Source organism: Macaca mulatta, chromosome 4, assembly GCF_049350105.2.
Source record: "Macaca mulatta isolate MMU2019108-1 chromosome 4, T2T-MMU8v2.0, whole genome shotgun sequence".
NCBI classification, from domain to species: domain Eukaryota; kingdom Metazoa; phylum Chordata; class Mammalia; order Primates; family Cercopithecidae; genus Macaca; species Macaca mulatta.
The window spans coordinates 38,798,185-38,820,057 of record NC_133409.1 but is presented as its reverse complement, the minus strand read 5'-3'; the positions used below and the strand labels follow the sequence as shown (position 1 = coordinate 38,820,057).

The 21,873-nt window shown below is 37.2% G+C and overlaps 1 long non-coding RNA gene across 1 annotated transcript; it reads left to right on the top strand.

Moving 5' to 3' along the window:
• Window positions 1–1,900: 1,900 nt before the first annotated feature.
• Window positions 1,901–18,667, top strand: LOC114677494 (uncharacterized). Its single transcript, XR_003728805.2, has 3 exons — window positions 1,901–2,033; window positions 10,182–10,278; window positions 18,591–18,667. It is a non-coding gene; the product is annotated as an uncharacterized LOC114677494 (long non-coding RNA).
• The last annotated feature ends 3,206 nt before the right edge of the window (window positions 18,668–21,873 follow it).

Genomic DNA, 21,873 nt, shown 5'->3' with positions numbered 1-21,873 from the left:
CAAAAGTCCAAACGATGTTTTTTATTGCTCAGTTTAAGTGGTATTGTTGGAACACTTAACTGTATAAATATGTGGTTGATACTACTGCAAATACCAGTCAGTTCTAATATAGATATTGTTTTCATGCACTTGAATAATGTTCTTTATCTGGCTTCATTTCACTCCGTATTGGTGGAAGATGAATTCTGAAGAATCTCTGGGTCAAATATATAAATCTGTTTTAGTTTAAAAGAGTGAAAATGTAACTTGTATATAAACCAATTTAATAGATAAAAAGTGTAGTTTTATATTGAGTATGGGCTTAGAAATCTTGTATGTGCTATATTTTTAAGTCAAGTGTGAATCATTAGGATTTGCCAAGATCAAAAATGTAGAGTTGTGTAAGGCCGTGGACATTTGGACAGTTTTCTCTCCCCATATGAGTCATGCTAGGTCACATGTCCAAGTTTGAAATCACTTTGAATTACTGATTTTTTCCCACTCTTTTTCAGACTTTAGTTTAGTCCAAACTGGCTTGAAACCAAACTCAGCGAAGTTGAAAAATAGGCTTAAAAATAAACCCTTCAGAGACAAAAAATATTTTCCACCTTCAATAATTTTTTTAAGCATCTGGAATTTCAAGTTTGAGCTGTGACGTTTTTTGAAATTTGAATTTTGGATTTGGATTCCCTAATTTCGACATGAACTTCTGAATATGTTCTTCACTAAAAAAAAAATTTAAACCTACAGCAAGTGTCAACAAATTTCCAATTGAAAAAATGACTTAAACTTTCCATCATAAAAAACGCATCCTGGCCAGGTGCAGTGGCTCATGCCTGTAATCCTAGCACTTTGAGAGGCTGAGAAGGGCTCACCACTTGAGGCCTGGAGTTCGAGGCCGGCCTGGAGTTCGAGGCCAGCCTGGTTAATGTGGCGAAACTTCATCTCTACTAAAAATACAAAAATTAGCTGGGTGTGGTGGTGGGTGCCTGTAATCCCAGCCACTTAGGAGGCCGAGGTAGGAGAATCGCTTGAATTCGGGAGGCAGAGGTGGCCACTGCACTCCAGCCTGGGTGACAGAGTGAGACTGTCTAAAAAAAAAATTAAATAAAATGCATTGTAAGAGAGTTTGAGAGGAAGGAAAACATTACCCTATGAATGTTAGGGTAAGAAAAAAAGACTTGTGACATGTGATTTCAACATACGTTTAAAGTGTATATGAAGAATTGTCATTTTGATGAATGATATGCCTTAATGGCAAGATCTCTTGTTGCAAAGTAAAAAAATCAAGTAGTGGCAATGGATGCATCACTGAATATTTCCTGAATTATAAAGGCTATTAATTAGTACCATACCGCATAATAGACAATTTGCTGGAAACAATTTTAAAAATTTGTTGTTTAAGAGAAAGCAGGGTATTGTAGTCACACCATTGACAATATTATTTCTTATAAGATTGTTTTTATTTTTTAAATTATTTAAAATTTTTTTAATACAACAATAACAGAGGCTTTTCATTAAAAATTAAAAAATTCAGAATGAAATAAACAATAAGAATTCCAATTCCGTTACCTCTCTTCCTGTTTTCTAGGGGAGGCTTTATTAACATTTTGGCATGTGTCTCATTGTTTTTGAATCCAGTAACGCAAAATACAAAAATATGTGAAAATATAGTCTTTCTCTCATGGACTAGGAGAAATGAGAATAACTCATTTCTCATGTCAGAATCACTAGTTCTTTTCTGCCTGGTCTAGTTGTATTTCTGTTTGTATGAAATTTGTTAAAATGATTTGGAGACGGTTTCCCTAAACAGTTTTGCCAGTCATTTTATTCCACAAGTTTTGCAGTTTTCTCTAGCATAGAGAGGCAGTTCTGAAATATTTTTTTGGATGATGTATATGATAGACACATTTGGAAACAGAATTTTCTCTTTTTTCTTTTTACTAATGCAAGCTTTACTATACTTACAGTTTCCACCTGAAGAACTTAGTAAACTGACATATGGACCAAAAAATTTTTATTGGAGGGTTTGTGATTCCAAAATGGATCAAATGGTAAGTGTAAATGTACAGTGTTATTTATCTCTAGAGAAAGAAATTTGAGCTTCCTAGAAATGAGTGAATATGACTTAATTAAACTAACTGTTGGACAAAAGTCAGTATGAAATTTCAAGGGAAAGCAGTAATGACTCTTCTTGCTGTCAAATTTATGGGTAGATAGGCAGAACCTAGCACTTGCCTCTGGAAAACACATTTCAGAGCTCTTCTGAAGGGTTTCCACACCTTGGAAAATGCTGCTTATTTCCATAGTAAGCTGCTTCACACTAGTGGCCTTTGAATTTCTAGTTGTCACTAATTAGACACATTTATCCTATGTAACACTGCTGGTCCCCAAGTAATCCACAAATAACATTATCTATAAGTTCTTTGGCCGAGATAAGACATGGCGTCAGTTATTAAGGTCTTTTGTGGCTGGTGGTCCCTAGCATTTTCTTCTCCGACTTCTTGCTTGCTCTGTCAATCTTGTCTCTGCCTCAGTACTTAGCCCTATTTTTTCTATTCAGATTTTCTTCTTCCTGACTCTCCTACTTTTGTCCAATATTCTTATCTTGTTCTTCAGTATCTCTTTTCTTTTGACTCCAATTACTTTTAATATTTGCTTTGACCTGTATCTATGTGTTCCTCAATTAGTCACCATTACATTAGTGTTTGTTGCTTGGATTGAGCTAGTTTCACACTGTGCCTCTGTGCTTTGTTTTGCTATGACTGTCTTGGTCCTCTATTTTCCTCTTTATTCTTGCTGACAGCCAGTAATAATACTTTCATCTGTAATCTATACTCTGTGTCCCCATAGGCACACACACACACACACATATCTGAATAATTTAACTTTTGTAAACATGTATATATATGTATACATAGTATATAAATTCATAAATGTTTGACCACATATTTGTAATGCAGTCATTCTTTTATTTTTCTTTTTGTTTGACTCTCTTTCCCCTCTTTCCTTTCTGACTACCAAACCTTTTGTCTCTCAACTGTGGGGTAGCCATATTAGCAATCTAGTTTGTATACTACCATGTTTTTAACTGTGCTTAAAAATCATATGCATACATACATCTAGAATATACACTTGTACATACAGAACACATACATATAAAATAATGTGTATGTACACACACATACCATACACACACAGAAATACACATTCAAATGTATATGTACACACATATATGAGGGGAGATATTTAACATCCTTTATTGTTTTATATTTCCCATTTAACATTACCCATAAAAATCCTTCCAAATCTAATAATATGGCCCCACATTTTCAACAATAGTTTCAAAATATTCTATATGGTAAACATACCATTATTTATGCATCCTCCCATTAACTAAACCTTCACTTTGTCCAGCTTTTATTTCTGACTTCCATTTGGCCTCTTGGTCTTATGATTTCGGTTATATATTTGATCTTTCTCTCTGACCTAACCCAAAGAAAGACTTTTAATCCTAAAAAGACATATTTATTGTTGAAAAATATTTATAGGTATTTCACTTAGAACTGCTGAATAACAAATTACCCCCCAAACTCAGTGGCTTAAAATATTCATTTTATTTTGCTCCATATTTTGAGGGTGAAAATTCAGGAGTTACTCATGAGGTTGCAATCAGATATTGGCTGAGGCTGCCAATATCTAAAGGCTTGACTTGGTTCAATGTTCAAGATAACTTACTCTCATGACTGGCATTTGCTATTGGTGGTGTTGACTGGAGTACCTGTGGGTGAGAGTTCTCCAGCACGATAGGCTCAGAGTAATTGGACATCTTTCATAGTGGTTGGCTTCCCCTAGGGTGAGAAGTCCAAGAACATCAGGCAGAAGTTGCATGATATTTTCTTACCTAGACTCAGAAGTTACATGGCATCACTTCTTTCATCCTGTTGGTTGAAATAGTCATAAATACACCCACATAGATCCTATCTCTGGATAGAAGGAATGTCAAAAAGTTTTGGATCCATTTTGAACAACCAATGTCTATGCTCTGGTCACAAATTATTTTAATTTCTCCTACACGCAAAATACAGTCATCCCCTCTCAAGATTCCCCTTCTCCTCTTTATCCCCCCAAGCATGTATCATCCCATTTCAGCATCAGGCTTGGAGATTCAGACTCTTCTTAACTAAACCAATGCTAGGAAGGAGTCTCTTCAGATATTGTTCCCTGGGTTCATCTCTGTGAGTACCATTCTTTCTGATCTGAAGATCTGTGATATAAGAAGCACATTATCTACTCCCACACTTCCAGTAGAAATTGGTGGAATAGACATTAGATAACTTAGAGATACTCTCATTTAAAAAGGGGGGAATGGAAGTGATAATCGCCACTGATTTATAGCGTGCCTGGAATAAGCTGAGCACAAATTGCCAGTTTTAAATGAGGGATCAGCACTGTTGCCTGGGACTAATTGTCTGTAGATTTTGGTTTGCTCTCAGAATCTTGCTTCTATCTCTCTGATTCATCTTTCCTTTCCACAAGAAATGACCGGTGTGGCAGCTGAGTCATTTTTTTCAGTCTGTTTCCTGCTCAAAGGCATCCCTCCATTTTGTACTGTCTACGTTCATTTCAGTTCAAGCTTATACAATTCTTTTAAAAACTCTGTAAGCTTCTTGTGTACCAATTTAAAATCCACTCCATTAGATAGAATCCACTCCATTAGATAAAATCCACATGCACAGATCTTTCCCAGGTAAGTCCTTGGGTACCTCGGGCTCCCTATAAGGTGGTTATGAGACCACACTCTTAGCAGTCTTAGAAGCCTTATTATTTAACAGAAAGGCTAACCAGGCAATCCTTAAGATACTTAAAAGGCTTTTTTGTTTGTTTGTTTGTTTGAAAATGTCTCTGAGGCACCATCTAAAATGATTCTGAAGTTTTAAAAATTGCAGTCACAGCATAGTCTTCGTATTGACCATGAGACCACATTTTTCCAGATTCAATATTTATCCTAAGACGTTTTCTTATGTTTAGAATTTTTTTCTGGGAGAGATTGGAAACAGAGTTGTATTCAAGTCCATTAAGCCTTGGCTTCTTTCTATTTTCTCCACATAATCTTGGAAACAACATTTTCTTCTTTGGCTCATCTTGCTCTATCTATGCCTTATAAATATATGGTTAAAAGAAATCAATGGACTTTTTCATTCTGCCTAGCGATCTCCTTAGCCAAATCCATCACTTCCTGAGGCACATTTTCTATTTTCTGTTACTGCAGGAATGGTTTAACTAAATTTTCCCACTATAGAACAAGAATTCCCTTTCCTCCAGCTTCTAATAACATTTTTCTCAATTACCTTGAAGCTCTCACTGAGTATTTTCGAGGGCCATTAGACTTCTGACAGTAGTCTCCTTAATCCTTCCAGCTTTTTCTCAGCACCCAAACTGAGTGTTCAGCACTCAGTCTCAAAGTCAATGCACATTTTTTGGGTTTTGTTGTTGTTATTTTTGTTTTCAACAGTAACCCACTTCTAGGTAACTAATTCTGTTTTGATTACTATTGCTGTGTAACAAATTACTCTGAAACTTAGCAACTTAATCTTTGTTTTGCTCACAATTTTATGGGCTAGGAATTTGGAAAGGGCTTGGAGGAGGGATTCTTGCTTGAAATCTCTTCTGCAGTTGCAGGCATATATCAGCTGGAGATACAGTAGCCTGAGGATACAGTAGTTAAATTGAGGATACGGTAGCTCAGTTGGGCTTGATGTTCAAGATGCCTCCCTCATATTACTGGGAATTTATGTTGGCTGTTCAACAGGAGCTCACCTGGGCTTTTACTGAATGCCTACACATGGCCTGTCCAGCACGGTGGTTGCAGGATAGTTGGACTTATTTCATGGTGCTTGGCTTCTTCTAGAGAGTGTTCCAAGAGGATCAGACTGAAACTGTATCGCCTTTTCTGACTTAGCCTTGGAAACCGCATCACTTACACTATATTCTATTGGCTAAAGCAATCCTAAGTTTTTCTGGTTTCAAGGGGATAGGACATAGATAGATCCTTTGATCTACCTTTTGATACGAGTGTCAAGAAATTTTTGACCCATATGTTAAATTCACCACACTAGGGTAAGTGTATCAACAAATGGCCTTGATAATCTGTTTGTTTACTAATTTGAGAGTAGAGCAAACTACTCACTTGAACAATATCCTTCATGCCATGTTGGTTAAATTATTCCTGCAGCTGGTCCAAATGTGGTATCTCTAGCAGTCCATCTTTTTTCTTTAATCACAGGACTGCTGAAAAAGCTGGCTGTAAAATACTAGACTCAGCATGTTGGCAAAAGAAAACAGGGCCCTCAACAAGGCATATCTGGTGACAAAAACAATTTTCAGAACTTTATCTTTCAGTTTAGACATCTAGTTTACCCAGTCTTCTCTCTTAGCTTATTAAATAACTGCATGGGGCACACCTAGACTTTGCCAGCTTTTTTTTTTTTTTTTTTTTCTAATACAGTGATGATGGGGTTTCAGGCGGCTCCTGCAGGATAATGTCTTGGCTTGACTAGTAAGTAACACTTTTATATGTGTTTTACAAAGATAAACAGCTAAATCAAAAGAATGCAGATGCAGGTTTTTCTTGTTGGGAAAATGACTGGAGTCTACTGTAAACAGACATCCATGTAGCATATCAAGACTGTCATTAAATCCAGAGGTGACACTTGAGAAGCTCACAGGGGAACTAGTGGCTTTCAACTTGAATGGGAAAAGCGTTTGGAATTTTGGACCCACTTGACAGTGCTTTCTCATTATGGAGGCTGGCATCCCTGTTGCCTGGATCGGCATAGCAGCTTCAAATACAAGGAAAGAATTGAAAAACAGCCAGAGTATTAAATTTATTAGTTAATGTAATATCAGATAGGTCATCAAAGGGCTAAGAATTATTTCACTTAAGATGAAGATAAAAAGAATCAGAATTACCTCTTGATTAATCCTCTCATGCTCCATCTTTATCCAGGATAGTCTTGTCCTTTCTTGGTGGTCTGAGGACCTCTCTCTCCTCCACCCACTGGCTCTCCTCTCAAACATGTCCATTGCAATACTGGATCTTTAATTTTCCCCCAGATTGTTAAACTTTTTATAGAGAGCTCCTTTTGCCTTCTCAACTTAACCAAAACACGAATTTGCTCTGATGGCACGCCCTTCCTCAAACCCAGCTGGAGGGGAGGCTGTCCATTCTCCCTCTCCCCAGGTCCTGGGGTTAGAAGATGAAACCAGCTTTCTCCTAGCTTTCTTACGTGACCACTCTGTGATATTGGCACAAATCTTTAAATCCTCTTTCTGAAAACTCTCTGCTCTCTTGGTTTCCAATATGTTATTCTCTGTGATTATAACCTTTCTTCATAGACTTTTTGTATTGGTTCCTTCCCTTTGCCCTGCCCTCTCAGGATTGGTATTCTCTTGGTGTTTTCCCTATCTAAAATCATGTCCATAATCTCCAGCTTTCTCCAAATCCTCATCCTCTGCTTCCCCAATATATTTATTCTTTTTCTGTAGTTCTTATTTTAGTTAATGGTATATTCATCTGGTTGACCACCAAACTGAAAACCTCAGGGTCAACCCTTATCCCAAGGTGTAGTCAGTGACCGCATATGGTAGATGCTGCCTCTAAATTATTTCTCAATTCAATCTCTATCATTCAGTAACTGTCATTGTCTTAGTTCAGACATCATCGTCTCTAATCTGATCTTGGGAATCTCTTACGTGATTTCACTCCCTTTGGGCTCTTACCCTACAAACCGATTCTCCATAGTGATCTTTCCATTACACAAGTGGAAACATGTTATTTTCTTTTATCAAAGTCCCTTGTGGTTCTTTGTTTTCTGCAGGATTAAATTCATTAAACCAGCTCAGCTTTCCAGGTTCATGTCCTGCTTGTTCTTCCTAGCTTTATGGGGCAGCTTTCTACTTCTTTAAAACAGCATGTAATATGTTCTTTCACATACAGACTGGATACACTTAGTATCTGGAGTGTTTTCCTTCCTTGTTCCTTCTTCCTTTGAAAATCAACCCTTTTCAAGACATGGCTCAAATATTATCTCCGTGGTTGAGTTTCTTCTATTATAGCACCTAAGAAAGAAAATGGAATAAACAATGTTTACTGAAAGTTAGGTGTTTTGCCAAGTGCTTAAAAGTTGTAATTTCATTTGATTTTCATAACAGCTCATGCAGTAATTATTATTACCCTATTTTATAGATGAAGAAACTGGGCTTTAGAAATGAGGGATAACTTCTTGAGAATGTCAATTTACTGAGGGCAAGGATTGTGTCTACTTAGCTCTATGCCCCCTCAGCACCTAATTCACTAGCTAGCAATAGTAAACATTCAATAAATATTTATTGAAGGAAGACTAATGAAAGGCTATTCCATTAAAGCTGGAGTTACAAAGAGATAAAAATCTGTAACAGAAATTCTCAAAATAGTGGGGGTTATTGTAACATGGGATAGAAAATAGGAGTAGAGGCAAAGGAGAGAAAATGGGGAAAAAATGTTTTTTTCAAAAAGGAAATGTAAGACTTGATTGATCTCAAGACAGTAACACTTTAATGTTGATATTCATAGGAATACATGGACATAAAGATGAGGAAAGGGTTTCTCTCTTCATATAATGTTTGTGAATTGTGTCAAATCAATAAATCTTGGTAGATAATAATGTACCAAATAAAAAGTAGGAAAAATGAATACAATAGGACACCCAACAATTTATGTATTTTTAAGTTGACATCATTTCCCAATGTGTTAAAAAATCGTATGATTTTGGTTTTTGCCTCTTCAGTCTATCTAACCACATTATGAATGTTTTACAATTGAGCTAAATTTCTAAAAGTTAAAAACTTAAAAGTAATTTCAAAGCTCTTTAAGGCTTTTATGTTTTTAAAATATGTATTAATGTTTACTTAACTAATATTTGAGATTTATATAATTTTGCCTTGCATTAAATGATAATGTTATAAAGTTTCAGGTGGATCAACATTTAAAAAATTCAACTCTGAAAATATTAAAGTGCACGTGGATATTTTTTAAAAAGAAATGCAAAATAAACATGAAACTTCAAGGCAACAGGTGATATTTGCCATGGAGGACAAATTTTATGTATTTTTTTTCATAAGGTACCTCTAAAATAGATCAAGAACTCCTGGAATTTTAGTGGGTGGTTTTGAGAACGTTCTAGGAGCCCAAACACCTAGTTGTAAATTGAACAAAGTGAGGCAAGAAGGTGAGTGGGATTAATTAAGGGTCATACATAAAGTAAGATTAGAGCCAGTGACCATCACCCAAAACATTTCCAAGTCTTTGATTTCTTTTTATTTTCACAGTTACTATAAACTAAAATAAGTGCTTTATTATCAATGGAGGAACAAGGCCATCTAGTTGATGACATCAGTACATTGGCAGCTTCTGTGGTTTGTTAAGGAAGGGGGGATTCACTTAGGTTGTCTTTCTGTCGCCTTCCCTAGGATGGGCCCCGTGAGGGTGAACACTGCAGAGTCAGAGGCATAAAATGTGATAAATACCCTCAAAATATGGTTTGAGCCTCCAACTTGAGGAGTTACAAGAAACATAACTTAGAAAGAGGTAATTAGGAAGGATGTGCTTATCTTAGGTTTTCCCAGATTAAATATAACCTTGCATTTGAGTATAAAACTGCCAGAGCTAGTAATACTTTGGTTTATTTTAGGGGGGAAGGGAGGGCGGATATTCAGACAAGTCAATTAAAAAAGAAATTCTTGCTTAAGAATTATCTTTATGGCTCACAACTGTGAACTGTTCTATATTCTCTATTTATTAAATAAAAATTATTATTCATGGCCTCTTCACTCCTTTTCATGCTCTAGTCTTAAGTTTTACTCAGAAGTGTAGAAGGATCTGCTTTTACTCAGAAGGGTTTTGAAGATTTCCAGAACCAGGGTCCTTGCGTTTCTCCCACTAGTACTTATCCGAAGCTGAGGGATCCGCTTGGGGCTCTGTGAGAGCAAGCCCTTTGATTGTCCTGCTTTTGGCCAGCTGCCAGCTTTGCTGCGTGATGATTAAGTGTGCTTTTACCCAAAAAAGTTCAGAAAAGCTTTAATTATTCTTGAAAACCAGAAAGTGTTATCAGACTTTGTACACAATTGGAAGCCAGATGATGACCAGCTTTTCTTACCTCTAGACAGATGCTGCTACAAAGAGACCAATCAACAACTGCTCAGCAGAGATACAGATCTGAAGCACAGAAGTGCAATAGACACTCCTCATGCCTTCGCCAGGTACCACTGCACTCCTCTATCTCATGTCATTTCCTGCCCACTCCTCTGGCCTTTCCAAATATCCAGGTATTTATTGGAATTTTTATTATGCCACATGCACAGCCTTATATTTTATATATGGAGGGTAGGTAGCTATAGTTCATTTGGCCTTGCCTGCCACTTTATTCAAACCAGCACAAGGACTCTGAAAAACAACAAGAAAGATTATCACAGTGAAAGAATGAAATAAGGTTTAGGTGCAAAGTAGAGGGAAGGGGAAAAGAGCCTATTTACATTTAGGAGGTGATAAAAGTAAGTTCTTGGATTATTTGAAGTAGGTAATACATATTATTTTATGGAACAAATTGTAATTTAACAAGTAATTATAATTTAAATATAGGACATCTTGTTATAAGCAGTACAATAAGTTGTTGTCTACAGTACTGTTTATAACAAGATGTCCCATATTTTAGGTATTTTCTTACAGTGGAGAACTAAAAATCAATTTCTGATATTTCTCCAATCTGCCAAATAAGATCATTTTCTTACCCCCACCTTGACTCAAGCCTCATGTTCCAGCTTTTTTATTTGTATAACTCTCACCTTCTGGACCCAAGGTGGGAAGAGAACCATTTTTAGCCCTGAATAGACACTCAGTTTTTTGGCTTTCACTAAACTACACAGTCAGATCCAGGTAGGCAAAACAAGCTGGTCTCATTTTGCTTGGAACCTGCTTAGTCAATGCTGATTAAACCTGAATTGCCTTTGTGGTTTGGTCACAGAGTTGGTAACTGAACCTCATTTGATTCAGTCACTGTTGTTTACCAAACTTTCATCCTCCTTCAGTATTGGCCCAGAGTAGGATTCATTCAGTCATGTACTTCCTGGTTTAATATGCACCAGCTGCTAAGGGAGATAAAATAAATGAGATGGATATAGCCCTGAATTTGGGAACTTAAGGTCTATTTGGGAATACAGATCACTAAGCAGGCAATTACACATCTCTTAAGTGCTGGGAAAGAGAAAGAACACTGTGTTATGTAGTCACCAAGGGAGGATGCGTAATCCTGCCCTGAACATCAGGGAAGGCTTCCTGGAAAAGATGGCATGTAAGTTGAGGCCCACAGGATGAGTTGGAGGTAGCCAAGTGACACTTGGAGAAAAGAGTGCTTCAGATGCAGAAGAGAGTGCTTTGGGGTAAGTAGAAGTCTGGAGAAGAGAGGGCATGGCATATCTGAGGAAAGGAAAGGAATTCCACATTAGTAGATCATAATGTATGGGTTTAGTAGGCAAGGGTGGGACTAGGAGGTGGGGTGGGGGACAGAATAAGTAATGGCTTCACTGGGCTTTGTGAACCACATGGCTCAGATTGAACTTTACCTTGAGGGTTTTGAGAAGTGCCTGGAAGAGTAATGTGATGGGATTTGTGTCTCTAAAAAGATCATGCTGGCTAAAGGAAGGAGAATGGACTGGTGCGACACAGCTAGGGAGCTGCTGCATTAGCCCAGCCAAGAGGCCTGTTCTAGTTTGGTAGCATTGAGCCTGCAGGGAAGCCAGTGGACAGGAGATAGGTTTAGGAGGTGGAATTGATACACTCAGTGATTGATGAGATTTAGGGAGTCACAGAGTGGAAGAAGGCGTGCATAATACCTCTGATTCTGGTTGAATAACTGTATAAATTATGGCTTTTCCCCTGAAGTAGAAAAGGAAAAGCATTGGTTTTTCCTAGTTTCCTGTGGTCAGCCATACTTTCTTAACAATTCTTCCCTTTTTCCCTCTTCTCACACTCACTGGTCTTGTCTTTCCCTCATTTCCCTGTTTTCTCTAAGGTTGTTTAGGCATTCAGTAAATACCTGAACAACTCTAGCCTTGCTCTCTTGACCTGGAAATATGGGAGAGACTGTTCAATCTCTCTAGTTATGTTTACAAAGAGCCATGAGCCTCTGGAGGGAGAGAAAAAGGTCAAGAATGAATATTTCCCGTTAGTGCCAAGCTTACCTGAAAGAGCTCCTGGCTTTGTCCCATTTTAGAGGGGCTTAACTTTTCTCATTTGGAAAACCTTGCTTCATTATGTTCATGCATTTGTACCTACTTTCTTCTCTGTTACAAATGTTTTCTACCACTTATTTTTCAGGCAAAGTTTTGCCAATCTGCTTAGGCCCAGATCAGCTATGACCTCTTCAGTGAAGCTATTCCCAACTCCCACAGGGAGAACTTTGTGGCTCCATCCCTGTTCTTCTATATCCCTTTGTCTGTATCTCAATCACAGGACTTACTACCCGTTGTATTGTCTGTCTCCTTCCTCCTCACCTTCCGACCATCCCATCACCTCACACTGGATTACATCATCTCCTTGAAGGCAGGGATTCTATCTGTTTTATTTCTGTTTCTGTCATTGTAAGGGGTTGGACTTACACATACTAGGTGTCCAAGAAGAGTTTAATGAGAAACTATGAATGAATTCCTCATAGACTTTCTTTACAAATTGGTTTAAATGTCCACCTCCCTCCAAATAGTTGTTTTAGTTAAGTTTATTCCTTAGCCAATTTACCAATACATATTTGAGTCTTTCTTATAATAATCGTCCTTTTATGTGAATAATTAAGCCAACCCTGTGAGACTCCTGAGTTTGTTATGAAATGCTAAGCTTCCTAAGGACAGACAAGTGTTGTTTCTGTACAACACTGACCATTCCAATTCTCTAATATAATGTACAGTGTTTCAAAAATGTGGGGTTAATTGTGACACCTTAGGTAAATTACTTAAACCTTTCTAATAAACCTAAGTCAGATATAAAAGGTAATAATTTCTATCCCATTAATATGCTACAAGAATTAGTTGAGAAAAATGCATTTAGAGCATTTAGGACAGTACCTGGAGCACAGTAAAGATGCTCAATAAATGCCATCTTTGCTTAATCTCTGCTTTCTATATATTTAAAATTCACATATATTTGTGATTTTTTTTCAACTTTATGTTAACAGACTGGTGATTGCATGTGTGTATGTGTGTGTATTCATTTAACAGATGTTGATAAATCAACTATTTATTAATTTAACTTTATTTTTCATTTTCATATTTTAGATTTAGGGGATGCATGTGCAGGTGTATTACATGGGTAATAAATCACAATATGTGTGACGTTGACACTTGGGCCTCTCAATTTTTCATTGCCCAAGTCATCAACATAGTACCTGATAGGTAGTTTTTCAACTCTTATTTATTTTGATTTATTTTTACCAGAGTACATACTCATAATTCCATGATTAATGATTAAAGAAAGCAGTGTATATTAAATACATCACCTTGTTCAGAAGAGCACTCATGGTTTCTACATTTGCTTTTGGCAACAACTTTGTTAAATCTCATGTTTTGCTGTTAATTTATCATTTAGCGTTTGCTTATATATTTCTTCTTGCTCCAGTGGGAACTGTATCTTTTAGTTTTTTTGATCCCTATAGTGCTAAGTACGAGGCTTTGTGCTTATTAGGCATTCAGTAAATATCTGAACAACTCTAGCCTTGCTCTCTTGACCTAGAAATATGAGAGAAACTGTTCAAACTCCCTAGTTGTGTCTACAAAGAGCCATGAGCCTCTGGAGGGAGAGGAAAAGAGGTCAAGAATGAATATTTCCCATTAGCACAGAAGACTTTGAGAGCCCTCTCATCTTTTTCTCTGAAGCTGTAGGGAGTTCTGTTTCCTTTCACCAGTGCTCCATGTTGCAGGACCCAAAGTGAATTTTTGGGGAACTCAGGGAAGATGAGAGCTGATCCAAGATTCCGCACTAACCTCCATAGCCACAGTATTCAGAAATCAAGCATCTGGGTTCAGAAATGATGACGTGCTTTAGTGAAGCATGTGGTTAAAGGGCCAGTAAGTCTTCTAATTATGCAATCCCCAGCCTTCTATGAATACCAATGATAAAAGAGCAAAGCATGTGCTCTTCCTTCTTCCCTCCCTCCCCCCCCCCTCCCTCCCTCCCTCCATTCCTCCCTCCCTCTCTCCCTCTCTTTCTTTCTCCCTGCCTTCCTTTCTTTTTTCTCTTTAGAAATGTTTTTACTGTTTTTGTAAAAATGATACATGCTTATCACAAAACAATCTAAGCAGTGTAGTCATAGTATATTTAATCTCTTCTAGATTGCCTTCTTGAATTTCATCAGGATCACCCTTTTAGGGTGAAAATGAGGTCTCGTTTTTGTGGTTCCTGCAAACAATGTAGAGTGACAGCACTTCTGATAGGGTGGCCCAGGCTGGCTTCAGAGGCTTCCCCAAGCCACAGACTGGCCTGAGCTGGATCTTCCAAGTGTTCTGCTTAGATTTTGACGGCAAGGTTTTGCTATCTCAAGATCTCTCTTCCTACATTGGAAAAAATTGACCTAAATGTAAGAACATGCAGCTATGACAACTATTGACACTCTGGATTGAACCAGCTGTTCTTGTTCTTTCTCTTCCTCCACTCCATGTGTGTCCCCTGAGTCTGTGTGCTGGTAAGATCTTCACAGGGAAAGTACAAGTTGACATTCCAGGGTATATGAGTGGATGTGGTTGCCCTGATCAAATTCTTAAGCCATTTTGGAAAAGTTAAGGAAAGCACTAAGAGTTGTGTGTACCTGTATACAATTACTAATTGTAATTACACAAGATACCCATGGGATCCTTACACTTTGGATCTCAAAGTATCGTTCAGCTTTTCTTAGTATGGATTATATCTTACTAAGTGTCATTAAATAGGCATTCTGGGGAAGCTTTTGAGTTTTTCATTGCATTAGGTTTATGAATGTGATATCCACCTGGAAGAGGGAGAAATGTACTACATCACTGCACATAGTAGGCAGACAATAGATATTGTTGCTGGACATAGGAGCCAGGCCAGCACTTGAGTTTTTAAAAAATTGGGTGCCTTGGTTAGCCTCCTCCTTTACAGACTTCTTTAGTATCAGAAAATTTAAAGATCAGGAAGTTTTGTGAAGCTTTTGGTAACCTCTGGTAGTTTACTTTGCAGAGAAGGCAGTATCGCTGGTACTTTGGAAATGTTTCGGGCTGGCTTACTCTCCAGTGCTGCTCCCTTAGGGAAATTTTCTCCTAACTGGACTTTCCCATTTGAATATTTTCCATATAAACTTTGCCTTCTTTCTGCTCATCTTTTTTTTTTTTTTTGCCCCACTGTAACATCTGCTTGACTGTGATGTCACATTCCCCACCCTCCCCCAGCAAGGAGACAATGAGAAATGACTGTTCATTGATTGCTGAGTATGTGGTATACTGCAGTTATGGGTCTTGACGTTGAAAATGATCTTGTGAAGAGGGTGTGGGAGGAATGGATCAAATAGGATAGTGTGTTGAGAAAGCTTCGTCAAAGTTCATTCACCATTTGTGCACACTTCTTATAGAACAGGTGCTATGCTAAGCATAAAGATATGGGATGAACAAGACAGACTTGGTCCCTGCACTCATAGCTCTGACAGTTTAATGGGGGAAGAGAGACCTGTTTTAAAAGGAAGGCTTTGAGCAAGGATAACTGAGGGACATAACATAGTTTCCAGGGTCTGCAAAAGACTTCTTGGGGTTCTAACTCAAGCAAAAAAGTCTTCTTTGAAACTCAGTTGTCGTCCTTTTGTTGTTACTCTTGTTGGAGGACTCAAGATCTATCCCTGACATACATTAACCATCAACCGGGCATGCGCATGTCCAATGTAAGGTACTTGTGTCTTCAGAAAAAGGTCACACTCCAATAAAAGTGCAAATGTTATTGAAAGACAGCAAAGCTCGGTGAATACCAGTATTAATAAAATTATCAGAGGACTAATCTAGGAACATTAAGCTATAAACCCCTGAGTTACATAGTTTACACATTTACTAGTCCAATCCGATTGTCAGGAAACTGAGGAAATGGAACTCAGGAAAAGTCTGTCACAGAGCTAAACATTTGATGAACAAATAAGTAAATGGTTGAATGGATCGGCACCAGTCTACATATACCTTTTAAGATATCTGTCAATTTATTCTAAGGTTTCCTACATATTTTTCTCAGTGATTCTTTTAGTTTCAGAAGTTAGATTAGAATGTGAGTACTTCTGGAGAAAGTTACAGTAACCACTACATTTTATTAATATGATTATTCTTATTATTTCGTAACACCTAATGAGCAATGTCATTTAATTCTATGGGAGTGAAAGTCAAGCAAGCATATTTTAAAATCATTAAGTATAAAACACTAATATTTTAAGAGCTTTTTATTTTCTGCCAAAAATGGACATTAAAAGAGGTTTTTTAAAATTTAATGATTCACCCATTTCACAGATTTAAAAAATGAAGTCTCGACACTTCTCTAGGTTTCACATGGAAAATCAGTGGCAGATGAAAGAAACTCAGGAATTTCTTTTTTCAACTTGTGCTTAACCAATTGGAGACAGGCTGTCTCCAGGCTATATTTTATTTCTAATAGCTATAAAGTGAATGAACTCAAAGAACAGTCCAGCGTCCTGCTGCAATTGATATGAAAAAGGACAGGGGAAGAAAAGATTCCTCATTAATGGATTTATATTCTAGTGATAGGGTTAGGGGGTAGAAAGGTCATTTTGAAAAGAAAAGTGAAATATAGAGCATGCAGAAAAATTATCTTGTTATCTGACTCAGAGACATGAGGCTGCATGTTATCCTCTGTTCGTTTATTTTTTCTCCTAGTTTTCCTTTTATTTTTAGATAAATGTGAGTCAGACAGATGAGACAAGAGTAATTTTTAGAAACTCTCTTCTCTTGCAAGCTTTTGGGAGCGGAGTTTTTCTCGTTTTATATGGTCTAATTGGAAGTGCCATTTAATTGCAAAGGAAGAAAATTGGGCAGGTAAATTAGTAAGAACAAATAAATGTCTTGTGAAAAGTTGAGCTTACCTTCTTATTAAGTATATTAGCTCATAATCAGACAAAATTTAAAGCTTAATTAAAAAACTGAAATTGAAGGTCTCTCCAGGTTTTTTTTTTTTTTTTTTTTTAGAGGAAAGGCATTATAACTCTGAAAAGATTTTTTAGTTTAGTAAAGAGCATGGGATTAGAAAGTAACTAACTATTTTGGTGGTTTTATGTTTAGTGACAAGTTTCTTACATATAAACCACTTAATTTAATTTTCAACAGTTACTTCACCAGGGATGTTTTTATTTATTTTTTTCAAAGTGCAGACAAGGAACTTTAAGCCTTGAGAGTGTAAATGTATTGGCATAGTATCCTGGGTTCAAATCCAGCTTTGTCTGGCTCTGACCCTCTGCTCCTTCCCCACCCAAAATTTCTCCTGAGGTATCTACTAGCTTTTGGTATCGGGGATGTGGCTGAGTGAAGCACACTGTGTCCCACTGACTTCACATCCAGACACACACAAGTGGGTGAGATACAGCTTGTGACTCAGGGCATAATGGAATATGTACCAGGCACTGTTGTGGCACAAAGGGGGAATGATCAACTCTGCTTGGACTGAGTGGAGCAGGTCAGCCAAGATTTTATGGAGGAGGAGAAAAAGCCATTTGAGCTAGGTCTTCCTTGTTGAGAAGGCACAGTAGGTCACCTGAGATGGAAGGAAAAGTCTGCCCAGAATGGCTTGAAACAGTGGCATGGAGGATATGATTGCAGAACTGTGAGATAAAATGCAGGACACACAGTTAAAGTTGAACTTCCCATTAAACCACAGATAATGGCTTAGGATATCCTATGCAATAACTGGAACATATATGAACCTGTTATGTGTGGGTTATTGGAAATTCAAATTTAACTGAGCATTCTGTGATTCAGTTTGTTAAATCTGGTCATGCTATGCATTCAGGCTTTGTTGGAGTATATCATGTAAGGCTGGGGGCACCAGGAGGGTTGCTGAGAGAGTTAGGTTGAGGCTTACACTTGGGGAAACTGGTCTTTGCTATACATGGCAAATGGGATTAAAAATAGCTTTACTCTACACAATGGATGTCTGTTCATCCTATGGCTTAGTAGGTCATATATGCCACTTACCAGTTAAAAACACAGTTTGAATAAAGCATTGTCTCTAATGAAAAGTACTTTTTGCTCAAGGAGTCATGTAATAAAATTACTTATAACACATTTTCAAATTAATTCCTAATGTCTGATTATTCTTTTCTCCATAAGAGAAATGTATGAGAAAGGGAAGAAATGCTTTAGAGGGAGGAGAAAGTTAAATAAAACCAGCGAGAGAAAAAACAGATACATTTATATGGCATATATGTGTTTCCTGTTTAATTTTTAAGTGGGGCAAAAAAGACAGATGAAATTGCATTATCCCTGTGCAAATCCCATCTAAACTAAAGCAAAGATATTTTACTCTGACTCAGGAGCATGGAATTCTTCCCAGAGTCACAGAAGATGGCACAGCCTGGGGACAATCGAGAATCACCTGGAGGATGGCAGGTAGCACTGTTATATTTACTTAAAAATTTGGCCAGGCATGGTGGTTCACCCCTGTAATCCAGCACTTTGGGAGGCCAAGATGGGAGGATAGCTTGAAGCCTGGAGTTTGAGACCAGCCTGGGCAACAAAATGAGACCTTATCTCTGAAAAGATTTAATCTTTTAAAAAATTTTTTTAAATTTGAGGATCACAGATTGTTTAAAAAGGTATTTTATTTTTGTGTTTTTTTTCTTATGATGTCCCATGTATCTGTGACATTGGCTCATTTTGCTTGTCTCCTACATTTGTGGTATTGGTTGAAAGGCGGCATCTAAACATTTCGATATAACATTTAGAAAATAAAATGGCTTGTGAGAGCAGTGACTGCATACCAATTTAGATTTTTCTCTCCCTCCTCATTAAATATGTGACTATGTCTTTTGTTTACTTTTCTCCCTACTCCAGAAAGGATTTAAGGCAGCTCATAAATATGTGCGAGACCTATCACTCCTACGCATGTGGCCATTCAAGCGTTTTGATGATTGTACATTTTAAAGCTAAATGCAAAGACCTCTTTATAATTAGTTTGTGTGTGCTTCTGAGGGAAGTTACGGTAATCATTACTTTTGTTGTTATTATTTCATTGTATCTAATGAACAATGGTAATAAATCCCGTGGGAACCAACCATAGTATAACATATATATTTTGAAAACCGTTAGATATAAAAATTCTAATTGACTTGGAGAAGTTTCATTCATTTCATTTTTATTTAGTAGGATATTTCATTGTCCTTGGCTAAGCCTTTCTTTGCTTTAGATGAGGTTAAGGAAAGACAAAAATCTAACTGTGATAAACACAGTCTGAATTTCATTATTAACACTTTCATATAAAGACAGATTAATAGCCAAAGTAGATGCTGGTCATAATGAATGACTTTTGATTCACTGTTTTCCTGAGTTATTTTTACTTTGGTAGGCATGTTATTTTGGCTTAAAAATAAAGTGCTATTAGTAATCAAGGATGTGAGTTCATAAAGAGTAAGTTAAATTTTAAACCATGGTTTATTTGAGATTTTGCTTTGTCTGGGAAAGGATTTAAACCTCAGCAAGAATGATTTAGGGGTTAGAAAAACAAATCTTTGATAGGGAGAGTGTAACATGTTGGAATGGGTTGTCTTCTCAATGTTTTTTAATGATTTGGCAGGCATCTTGTCAAATGAGCTGGGGTTTTATTGAATCTGATAATGGTAATATTAGGCTCCAAATGAGTTTGACAGGGTGCCCAAATGGCTGGATCTCACAGGATAAAGTTTAATACAAATAAGCGATAAACACATAGCCCATTACCTGGATTCAGAAAAGCAACTGGAAAAATAGTTTACATTGAAAAACAATGAAAAACAGTGGGCTAGGGCTTTTAAATAACAGCGAGTTCAATATAAGTCAAGAGAGTGGTGGGATGCTATAAGTCTAATAGGATTTAGAATCAATTTTGGAGCAAGCTTGCCAGACTGAGGAAGATATAACCCCAAATCTACATTCCATAGTGGGCAAAACTTTTTTTTAAAAAATACTGACTTTATATCTAGATACCACACCTTAAAAGCATACTTTTAAAAACAAAAAAATGTACTTGATGAGAAGATATAAAACCATGTCAAAAACAAAACAGGAAGGAAAACTACAGGAATAGAAGATGTTTTACCCAGAGAAAAGAAGAGCTTCATTGTTAAAGGGGAAAAGGTTTATTCTCTCTGATGTTGAATTTCTTTTCTTTTTTTTTTTTTATTATTACACTTTAAGTTCTAGGGTACATGTGCATAATGTGCAGGTTTGTTACATATGTATACTTGTGCCATGTTGGTGTGCTGCACCCATCAACTCGTCAGCACCCATCAACTCGTCATTTACATCAGGTATAACTCCCAATGCAATCCCTCCCCCCTCCCCCCTCCTCCCTCCCCATGATAGGCCCCAGTGTGTGATGTTCCCCTTCCCGAGTCCAAGTGATCTCCCTGTTCAGTTCCCACCTATGAGTGAGAACATGCAGTGTTTGGTTTTCTGGTCTTGCGATAGTTTGCTGAGAATGATGGTTTCCAGCTGCATCCATGTCCCTACAAAGGAAACAAACTCATCCTTTTTTATAGCTGCATAGTATTCCATGGTGTATATGTGCCACATTTTCTTAATCCAGTCTGTCACTGATGGACATTTGGGTTGATTCCAAGTCTTTGCTATTGTGAATAGTGCCGCAATGAACATACATGTGCATGTGTCTTTATAGCAGCATGATTTATAATCCTTTGGGTATATACCCAGTAATGGGATGGCTGGGTCATATGGTACTTCTAGTTCTAGATCCTTGAGGAATCGCCATACTATTTTCCATAATGGTTGAACTAGTTTACAATCCCACCAACAGTGTAAAAGTGTTCCTATTTCTCCACATACTCTCCAGCACCTGTTTCCTGACTTTTTAATGATTGCCGTTCTAACTGATGTGAGATGGTATCTCATTGTGGTTTTGATTTGCATTTCTCTGATGGCCAGTGATGATGAGCATTTTTTCATGTGTCTGTTGGCTGTATGCATGTCTTCTTTTGAGAAATGTCTGTTCATATACCTTGCCCACTTTTTGATGGGGTTGTTTGTTTTTTTTCTTGTAAATTTGTTTGAGTTCTTTGTAAGTTCTGGATATTAGCCCTTTGTCAGATAAGTATATTGCAAAAATTTTCTCCCATTCTGTAGGTTGCCTGTTCACTCTGATGGTAGTCTCTTTTGCTGTGCAGAAGCTCTTTAGTTTAATTAGATCCCATTTGTCAATTTTGGCTTTTGTTGCCGTTGCTTTTGGTGTTTTAGACATGAAGTTCTTGCCCATGCCTATGTCCTGAATTGTATTACCTAGGTTTTCTTCTAGGTTTATGGTATTAGGTCTAACATTTAAGTCTCTAATCCATCTTGAATTAATTTTCATTTAAGGAATAAGGAAAGGATCCAGTTTAAGCTTTCTATTTATGGCTAGCCAATTTTCCCAGCACCATTTATTAAATAGGGAATGTTTTCCCCATTTCTTGTTTTTCTCAGGTTTGTCAAAGATCAGATGGCTGTAGATGTGTGGTATTATTTCTGAGGACTCTGTTCTGTTCCATTGGTCTATATCTCTGTTTTGGTACCAGTACCATGCTGTTTTGGTTACTGTAGCCTTGTAGTATAGTTTGAAGTCAGGTA